At 37.4% G+C, this 7620-nt stretch overlaps 1 pseudogene; it reads right to left on the reverse strand.

The window, feature by feature from the left end:
• Positions 1-2623: 2623 nt before the first annotated feature.
• On the reverse strand, positions 2624-3763 carry LOC123803289 (phosphorylated adapter RNA export protein pseudogene; annotated as a pseudogene).
• Between the last annotated feature and the right edge of the window lie 3857 nt (positions 3764-7620).

Consider the following 7620-nt stretch of genomic DNA (forward strand, 5'->3'; position numbering starts at 1 on the left):
GTGTATGCAACATTTTCTTTGTCCATTCATCTATAGACCGGTTGTTTCCTTATCTTGGCTTTTGTGAATACCGCTGCAGCGAACGTGGGAGTGCGAATATCTCTTCAAGATATTGACCGACTTTCTTTTGGCTCTATACCCAGATGTGGGTTTGCTGGATCATAAGTTTGTTCTGTTTCCATTTTTGAGGGACCTCCATATTGTTTTCCATAGTGGCAGAACCCATTTACCTTCCCAGCAGCCGTGTGCAAGGGTTTTCTATGATTCACATCCTCTCCGACACTTATCTTCTGCCTATACGACGACGGCCATTCTAACGGGTGCAGGGCGATATCTCATAGTAGTTTGGATTTGCATTTTCCTGGTGATTAGTGATGTTGAGCCCCTTCTATGCACCCGTTGGTCATCTCTCTGTCTTCTTTTGAGAAATACCTATTTAGATCCTTTGTCCATTTTATAATTGGGTTATTTGGGGGGTTTTTTTGCTATTGATTTTTGGAGGTATATTTGGGGTATTAACCCCTTATCAGATATGTGGCTTGGGCATATATTCTCCCATTCTGTAGGTTGCCTTTTCACTCTGTTCCTTGTTTCTGTTGCTGTGCGGAAGCCTTCTGGTTTGATGTAATCCCATTTGTCTGTGTTTTGCTTTTGTTGCATGTGCTTTTGGTGATATCCAAAAAATCATTGTCCAAACCAATGTAGCTTTTCCCTATGTTTTCTTTTCTTTTTTTCAAGTAGTCTCCACATCCAGCATGGAGCCCAAAGCAGGACTTGAACTCACAGCCCTGGGATCAAGACCCAAGATAAAAAACCAAAACTCTGATATTCAACTGACTGAGCCACCCACGCGCCCCTCCCCTATGTTTTCTTCTATTACTTTTATGGTTTCAGGTCTTACATTGACATCCTCAATCCATTTTGAGTCGATTTGTGTATACAGTGTTAGATAAGAGTCCAATTTCATCCTTCTGCATGTAGATACCCAGTTTTCCCTATTGCCTTTAAGGAAGAGACTGTCCTTTCCCTCATTAGTATTTTTGTCAAAAATCAATTGACTATAGATGTGTGGATTTATTTTGGGGCTCTCTATTCTGTTCCATTGATCTATATGTCCATTCTTATGCTAGTACCATACTGTTTTGATTACTGTAGTTTTGTAATATATTTGAAATATATTTCAGTGTGATCCCTCTAGCTTTGTCTTCTTATTCAAGATGGCTATGATTATTTGGGGTCTTTTGTTCCAAAATAGTTTTAGAATTTTTCTCTATTTCTGTAAAAAATGCCTTTGGGATTTCGATAGAAATTACACTGAATTTATAGACAATTTTGGATATTATGGACATTGTATCAATATTAATTTTTCCAATCCATGAATATGGAATGTCTTTCCATTCACCTGTGTCTTCTTTAATTTCCTTCATTTTGTAATTTCATTGTACCAATCTTTTTTTTTTTTGCCAAAGTAACATTTTTATTTATTTTTTATTTTTTAATTTTAATTTTTTTAAAAGATTTTATTTATTCATTTGACAGAGAGAGAGACAGCCAGTGAGAGAGGGAACACAAGCAGGGGGAGTGAGAGAGGAAGAAGCAGGCTCCCAGCGGAGGAGCCTGACATGGGGCTCGATCCCAGAATGCCAGGATCACGCCCTGAGCCGAAGGCAGACGCTTAACGACTGAGCCACCCAGGTGCCCCAGAGTAACATTTTTAATACCCAACTTTTTAAACATAAGGTGAAACAGTCTTAGGCAACCCCTGGGAATTTTTAAAAATTTCATGGCAATTACACAGGTATGGATCACATTCAGTATTTAGTGTATGATTGAGTTAATTAAAAAGAAGTAAAAAACAAAGTGAAAGTTAAGAACCAATACGTCTTTGAAAAGCTTCTGATGTTAGTTAACATAAGTGGGAAGAGCCAACAGTGTAAACCTATTTTAATTTTAGTCTCTATCCTTTAAATTGCCTAAAAGTTCTTAGAACACAGAAAAACTAAATTTGAATCCATTCGTAATAGCTTAATAATTTATGTGCCCTATTAGGGTCTTTTAATGGCATGTTTTGAACCAATCATAATTTGCTGCAAAGATAAATCAGAAAAAGAAAACAAATTTTTGAATAGCATGTTACAATGTCCTGGGCAAAAGTAATTATCAAGTAGGAATAATTATACATGCAACAGAATGAGAAATTAAATCCTCTGCTATATATATTTAAGTATTTTGTCAGACGCGAGGAATGTTCTATCAATAGCACTCATCTCCAGGGGCACCTGAGTGGCTCAGTCGGTTGAGCGTCTGCCTTTGGCTCAGGTTGTGATCCTGGGGTCCTGGGATCGAGCTCTGCGTGGGGTTCCCCGCTCCGTTGGGGGTCTGCTTTTCCTTCTCCCTCTGCCTCCCGCCCAGCTCGTGCTCACTCTCTCCATCTCAAATAAATAAATAAAATCTTAAAAAAGAATAACATTCATCTCCCCACAAATTCAATTCTATTTTAAACAAGAAAACAGTTCTTTCTCTCCAGATTTTTATGTTTATCAGTGCAAAGTGAAACAAAGCAATCTCAGTAGAAGTGGCTTATTACAAATTTATTTTAGAAAGGTTTCTTCTTCAAAATGGACTAAAAGATGTCCACGTTATGAGAACGATCAACCTCAGTGACTTCCTCCGCGTCCACCGTGGCCTCTGTGTGGCTTTCTGGGGGCTCGGCAAGAGAGGCCAGTGCCTCATTCGCGTCACCTGCAAAGTTTCTCATGATGCGTCACCATCTTCTTGAACATTTAGATTTTTAATAGCTTGTTTCATCTTTTTTCCCCAACATTTGTGTTCTCTTCCTAGCAGCCTTTTTATGTTCATACTGCTTTTGATTTTCAACGTAGAAAATGTCCTTCGCTTATTCCTCGCTGACGCTGGGAGTGCTTTTCAGGAGATCCAGGAAAACTCCACCTGGTGTTTTTCTTTGACTAGCATTCATTATGAAAAGGCCAGCCTTTTGTTCAACTTTGGCAGTTTTCATCAGAAGTTCAGTTACCTTTTTGTTCCCAATTATCCTCACTACTTGTGCTACCAGATCTTTCTCTGGAAAGATCTGCAATCTGAAAGAAATTTCCCACAAACTGAAAGAAATTTCATCAGCCCGTTTCTCCTGTGACTCGTCCTCTGTGATCTGATACCGGCCTTTAGAGTTCATTCCTAGTCTGTCCCCTCGCCTGTCTTTAGCGGGTCAGTTCTGTGTGAGACCACCTCGCCCATTTTCCTTTGATCCCATCTTTTTGGCCACCGTGCATATCGTCATCTAGGTCTTTGTCTAATCTTTTTGTGTGTTCTTGAGATTTCTTCCTAAGTTTCTTAGCAAGCAAATCATTGCAGGTCTCCCGTTGTCTGCTTCTGTCAATAGCACCCTCCATTTCCAAGACACCAAGTTCAGCGGCCAGTGCGTCTTGACTCCGTTCTTGGAGCCCAGCGCCCCCTATGTCGTTAACCTCCAGGAACAGGTGGTCCCTGGCTGCTCTGGCTTGGAAGGAGGGTTCAACGCTCCTGTCGCATGCATTTCCAAAGATAGCTATTATCATCTCTATCAGAAAAACTCTCTTCGCTTGAATCCACACTTTTTAACAGTCTGATCATGTGATACTGGTGTTGCCGTACCCTGGAAGGGCCTCACGTCGCTGTCCCCGCCTAGTGTCTTCGGTCCCTGCAGCTGCCTGTCCCGGAGTGTAGCTGTCATGTCAGAATCCAGGTCGGAAAGCTCCCGCGCCATCTTCCCACAGCCTAGATTGTTTTCTTAACTTCCTTTCTGGATAGTTGGTGTTTATATATAGAAATGTGATGAATTTTTATGTCAATTTTTAATTTTGCAACTTTACTGAATTCATTTATTCTAACAGCTGTTGTTGAGCCTTCAGAGTTTTCTGTATTTGGGATCATGGTCCTCTGCAAACAGAGGTAATTTTGTCTCTTCCTCTCCAATTTGGATGACTTTTATTTCTTTTTTTTTCTTGTCTAATTGTTCTGGCTACAACCTCCGGTACTATGTTGAACAGAAGGAGCAGGAGTTAGCGTCCTTGCCTTGTGCTGGATCTTAGAGGAAAAGCTTTCCGTTTTGCCCATTGATTATGGCATTAGCTGTGGACTTTTTTCATGCTGGCCTTCATTGGGTTGATGTAAGTACCTATTTTGTTGAGAGTTTTTCTCACGAATGGATATAGAACTTTGTCAAATGTTCTTCTGCATCAACTGAGATGATCGTGTAGTTTCTATCCTTCATTTTGCTAACGTACGGTCCCACGTGGAATGGTTTGCGTGTGTCAAGCTGTCTTTGCATCTTTGGGGTAAATCCCGCTGAGTCATGGCGTATGATCCTTTTAATGTGCTATTAAATTTTGCTAGTATCTTATTGAGGGTTTTTGCATCTGTGTTCATCAAGGATATCAGCCTGTAGTTCTCTTTTCTTGTGCTGTCTTTATCTGGCTTTGGTATCAGGGTAATACTGACCTCATAATACGAGTTTGGAAGTGTTCCCTCTTTTTCTATTATTTTGGGAGAATTTAAGAAGAATTGGTATTAATTCTTCTTTGAATGTTTGACAGAATTCACCCAGGAAGCCATCTGGTCCTAAGCTTTTCTTTGTTGGGAGGGTTTTGATTACTAATACAATCTCTTAATTTGTTATTGGTTTGTTCAGGCTTTCTATTTGTTCTTGATTCAGTGTTGGTAGGTTGTATGTTTCTAAGAATTTATCTCCTTCTTCTAGGTTATCCAATTTGTTGGCATTTAATTGTTCATAATATTCTCTTATGATCCTTTTTATTTCTGAAGCATCTGTTGTAATGTCTCCTCTTTCATTTCTGATTTTAAAAATTTGAGTCTCTTTGCTCTCTTTTTTTAAAAAAGATTTTACTTTTAAGCAATCTCTACACCCAACGTGGGACTTGAACCCATGACCCCAAGATCAAGAGTCACATTGCTCCACTGACTAAGCCAGTCAGGCACCCTGAGTCTGCTCTTTTTTTCCCTTAGTCTAGCTAAGGGTTTCTTGATTTTGTTTATCTTTTCAAAAAACCAACTTGTAGGTTTTTTTTTTTCCTATTGTTTTTCTATTTGATTTATTTCTGCCCTAATCTTTATTATTTCCTTCCTTTTGCTAGCTTTATGCTTAGTTTGTTCTTTTTCTAGTTCTTTGAGGTATAAAGTTAGGTTGTTTATTTGAGATCTTTCCTCTTTTTTAATGTCGGTATTTATCACTATAAACTTCCCTCTTAGTACTGCTTTTACTGCATCCTTTAGGTTTTGGTGTGTTGTATTTTCATTTTTGTCTGTCTCAAGATATTTTAAAAATTTCTTTTAATTTTCTCTTTGACCCAATAGTCATTCAAGAATGTATTGTTTCCACATATTTGAATTTTCTCATTTTTTACACTTACTGATTTCTAGTTTTATTTTATTTTGGATGGGGAAGACACTTGGAATAATTTTGATCTTCTTAAATTTATTAAAACTCGTGTTATGACTTAACATTGATTTATCCTATTTCTGTTGAGAAGAAAGTTCTGTATATATCTCTTTAGGTCCACTTGGTCTGTAGTATTGTTCAAGTCAGCTGTTGTTGACTTTTCTGTCTTGACAGTCTACCCACTATTGAAAGGCTAGTGAGTTTTCATGTTGATCTCATAAACCTGTTCTTTACTAAATTCTCATTTTTTAGTAATTACTTTTCTGTGGATTTTTTGAGGGGGCTCATGATAGTCAATTACACCATTTGCGGTACAAGATAAAAGTTTTACTTCTTCCTTTCAAATTCTCAGGACTCTAATTGCTTTCTTTTGTCTAATTGAATCGGTGTATATTTCCAATACAATGATAAATAGTATGGTGATATAGCACCCTTGTCTGTTTTGTTTCCTGACATTAATGGGAAAGCTTTTAGAGGTTTCTTATTAGGTAAAATGTTGGTTTGGGGAGAAAAAAGTAATATAGCTATTTAACATATCTATATTAATTGGTTACTTGATCATCTATTATTAATAAAACATATTTATATTTAAATATAATATTTATTTATAATTAATATGTTTATATAAAACATAGGAAAGTACATTTTAGATACTATATAGATGCATATATAGACAGTGTACTTTATATATTATATATATATATATATATAGTATACATATAGTCATTAAGAAAGCACCCATTGATTACTATTTTATTGGATTTCCAAAAATATAAACGGGTATTAAATTTTGCAAATATTGCTATTCTGCGAATATTGAACCAACCTTGAATTCATAGAATAAATCTCATCTAGGCATGATGTATTATTTTTTAAATACAATATTGGATTCTGTTTGCTTGTATTTTAAGATTTTTAATTGACATTATAAGTGAGATTGGTCTGTAATTTTATTTTTGGATGCAATCTTTGGCATATTTTAAAATCCGTGTTATACCTGCTTTTCAAAAATAATTTTGAAATTTTCCTTTGGTTATACTCGGGAATAATTTAACTAGTATTGGAATCATTCAATCTTTAAAGATTTAGTAGAATTCTCTGTAAGACTACCTGAGTGTAGTGCCTTCTTCCTTTCTCTCACTTAAAAATGTTTTTTTTGAAGTATAGTATACAGACTGAAATCTTCATGAATCATGGGCATATAACTCAATGAATCTTCTCAAGTAAATTTGCTTAATCAGCATTGAGGTCAAGAAACAGACACCCCATAAGCCTCCCTCAGATGTCCTTCCATTCCCTAGTTTCCCACTCCGACCCGAGCCTGGGTCCATCTTGTCCTGCTGCTCACTATGGTAACGTGAGGGGTATCTTTTTCCCCTGTGGTAACTGATTTGCTTCAATTTTTTTTGTCTCCACCAGGATCAGTTTTAATAAATAGCATTCTTCTGGACAACTCTTTCATCTAGGCTTTCAAACTGATTTACATAGAATTATACAAATGGCTCTCTTACGATTTGAAAGTTTTTTCCTGTTATCTTCCCTAATCTTTAAAAACTACAGGCACTGGATAGATCTTTCTAGATGTTTCATCAAGGTGTGTGCAACAGAAAATTATGAATCCATCTTTCTCTGTGTGTGGTAGTGTTATTAAACATACATTTTTCTGTCTGTCTAGCTAGTTATCTAGGCATCTAACTAGTATCTTGCTATCTAGGGATCTCTGTGTATTTCACGTGGTTGAGAAAAATGGAAGGGCAGCTACAAAGCTTTTGCATTCCTGATAAAAGAGAGAATTGGCTGGGCTGTCTTTCCGTCTCCTCTCTGCCTTGGGCTAAGATGTGATACCATCTCGCCACCCAGAGAAAGAAGCCAAGAGAACTGTTGGAGGCCCCGGCCCTGCTATGATGATCTGTTTAAGTAACACCAGGAACTGCTTTCAGGGTTCTTCAGGATTCCTGTGAAGTGAGTTAGAAGCCTCTGTTTGTCTATGCCACTCCAAGTCAAGGTTCTGTCACGGGCAGCTGAACACATTCCTAACTGATAGAATACATTAGACAAAACCAGCAAACTTGAGTTGTTCATAGTATATGCGTGTTTAAACACAGGGAAATTACCACAGAGACACCAAATCCCCTAACTCTAAAATAGGAACCCGGGTAGCAATT

The sequence above is a fragment of the Ursus americanus genome, chromosome 22 (genome assembly GCF_024610735.1).
Source record: "Ursus americanus isolate L20-20 chromosome 22, mUrsAme1.1.p, whole genome shotgun sequence".
NCBI classification, from domain to species: Eukaryota; Metazoa; Chordata; class Mammalia; order Carnivora; family Ursidae; genus Ursus; species Ursus americanus.